Here is a 2,891-nt window from a genome sequence, read left to right as displayed (position 1 = left end):
TATATATATATATATAGATATACTGAAGAAGTTTCTAAAGTGAACGGATTAGAAGATTTTGATAATATCAATCAGAATTCTGATTTTTTTTATCACTTAGAATTATAATAGATTCAATTAGAAAATTCTGATTTGATCATATTTTTAAGCAGAATTTCAATTAACGCAATTTGATTCTTTTTCCAGTGTATAATAAGAAAACATGTGTTATAATGATATAAAGCGATTGTTAGGTGTAATTTTATCCTGCTTCGCGGAATTTATGAGAAATTTCTATAAAAAATATTTTGCGCAATGCTAGGCTGCGTAGGCGAACCGTAACATGAAAGAATTAAATAAAATGTTTGCAAGAATTCATATCGCTATGCAACGTTACGTTCAATTATACATAATTTAAGTAGTGTATAATGAAATTCATGTTATATAAGTTACTAATTGAATTGGATATCATATACATTTAAATCGCTGTTCGTAAAATAGATGGAACATTCGAAGGGAAAGTATGATTTTCATTAGGTTTATGCAATAGAAAGAAGAAGATGCAAACGAGAAAGGCTCTTTAAATAAATTTATACGCATGCGCGCGTGTGTATATGTGTTTGTAGAGAATATATTTCATCGTGTGCATCCTACAAAGAGGACGCTATCCTTGGCTAGAAGCAAATGAAGAGACGTACGCCAACGCTTCAAGCTTTCCGTTCTCATTTATCGAGAACAATGCGTGTCTTGTACCAATAACAGAAATATCTGAGTTTTTGCTTCAACATGGTACAAGTTATCATTTGCATATAAATATAATATATACAATAAATTTTTTTCTAGCATTTCATACTTAATTCTGAGATCAAGAGAATTCAAGAATTAACAAGAGCAAGTTTATTATAAAAATATTTCTTCACGTACACACAACCGGTATACTTTATTTATTCTTTCACTTTCAGTTTAAATTTTTGTGCAATTTTTAGTTTTGATTTCTTAAGTAAGAAGTATCAAACACATTTTTGTTTAGCAAGAAAGAAAAATATTTGATCTAAAAATATATATACTTCTTATTATGCGCATTATTGTATCATACTTATCAGTAAAAAGCGTTAGCAGAAAAGATTATTCTGCAGAAATGATTTACCGATGAGAACTGTTTGCAATGTTACTATATGTTATGTGGAAAGTAATTGGAAATCGATGTGCGATTGGTTACACAGAGCTGACTAAATTGCGCATGTACGAGAGCACATATTAGCTTTCTTTTTCTTTCTTTTTGCCCTTTTTCGAGTATACATCATGGTTGTTTAAAAAAGGGAATGGGAAGCGCAGTGTACCTTTTATCTTTGAAAACAATAAAACAAAACCAGCAAACAAAACCATATGCGGGTTTTTTGCTTGCTGCTTTGCGAATGAAATAGAACTACGCGACGAGCAAGCGTTGTGCGTTGGTAGTTTATTGTTATGTTGTAAAGTTTTCACTTGTTATTACGATAGCAGATGTCTCACGTCGAGTTAACTTTTACCCGCGTCGCGCTCTATTCAATCATATAAAATCGTGCCAAGTCTCAGCGTAGCAATTTTTTCAAATAACGAAGTTCATCAGGAAAGCTATTCTTCCATATTTTATCATCATAAAACGCGCCCTTAGAATTTCAATGACAACGCGAATTTACAATTGGTTGCACAAAGAAGTCTTTCTGTCTTCAATTTGATTTGAATTTCACCATTTTCGTAATTCGTTCTTCGTAGATTTCATATTTTCCGTTTCTAACAAATTGAAAAGATATTTTTTTATTATACATTTTGAGTAATCAAAATTAAAATGTTTTTTTTACTTAAACCATGATATTTCAGTAATAAAAAATCTTAGGAACATTTTTAAAAAAGCGATTTTAAGAAGAACTTTAAGTTTTCATGTTAGAAAGTCGAAATTTTTTTTTAATCACGCTTGTGAAATAAGAAGAAAATTTTCCATGTTTGTCCAACTAATTTCCTAATAAATAAATCAAATAACCTAATAAGTAAATCAAACTCACGAAAATAAAAAAATATAACATAATCTTTTGAATATAAAGATTTTAAGAGCTTTAAAATTCTTTTTAAAGTAGAAAGTAGCTTTAAATTTTACATGCTCTAAATTACTGCTAGAGTTTTAATAATAAAATTTAATTATAAATTTTTCACTCATCCAATATACAAAACCCCTCATACAAAAAAATTGAAACGGATAATGAAGCTAAAATGGCAATTTTAATATTAATGGCGTTTGTTAGTCAAATCGAAAATCATTATAAGTTAGTACATATCCAGTGTGTATTTATGCTACATGTACGTATTTACATTACAAGTAAAAGTTTATACTCAGATGATGAATTCGTAAAGTTTTTAACATTAGAATACGATTTACGAGATACTTTTTCGTTGGCGTCATGTTGAGTCGCGGCAATGTATGCAGCAGAATGATTGATGAGCTTTAGTGAATTACGAGTCGTTGCAATCACAAGACTTCTAACGTTTGTCGCCGATAATAACTAAGTTTCCTTTTCTCGCCATTTCTCCAGAAATTTTTCTTGTTAATAACTTTCTCGGAATAACGTTTACATGATAAATTACTAATAGTATATTTCTGATTCTTGATTATTAAATAAAAGGAGGAAATTATATTGAAATTTATAGCATGAATATTAATGTCTTAAGCATTTATTTAAAATAAATTGCATAATACATGAATTTGACGAATAAATGAAAATTGCATTATACTTTACTATTATCAAAATATATAAATTATCAATAAATGTATCGTGTGAGCTATTATTTAATGAAAAAATATTGAAATATTACTAGCTTTTAATATCAAATTCTCAATCAATCTTATAATCATAAATTTGATTTTTAAAGAGAATTTA

At 28.3% G+C, this 2,891-nt stretch overlaps 1 protein-coding gene across 1 annotated transcript in view; it reads right to left on the bottom strand.

Moving 5' to 3' along the window:
* Window positions 1–2,891, bottom strand: part of LOC108686353 (synaptotagmin-10-like) — a 29,577-nt gene that overhangs the window by 4,147 nt on the left and 22,539 nt on the right. The window lies entirely within an intron of this gene.

The sequence above is a fragment of the Atta colombica genome, unplaced genomic scaffold (assembly GCF_001594045.1).
Source record: "Atta colombica isolate Treedump-2 unplaced genomic scaffold, Acol1.0 scaffold176, whole genome shotgun sequence".
Classification (NCBI taxonomy): domain Eukaryota; kingdom Metazoa; phylum Arthropoda; class Insecta; order Hymenoptera; family Formicidae; genus Atta; species Atta colombica.
The sequence above is the reverse complement of the archived record's forward strand: the minus strand, read 5'-3'. Positions and strand labels throughout refer to the sequence as shown.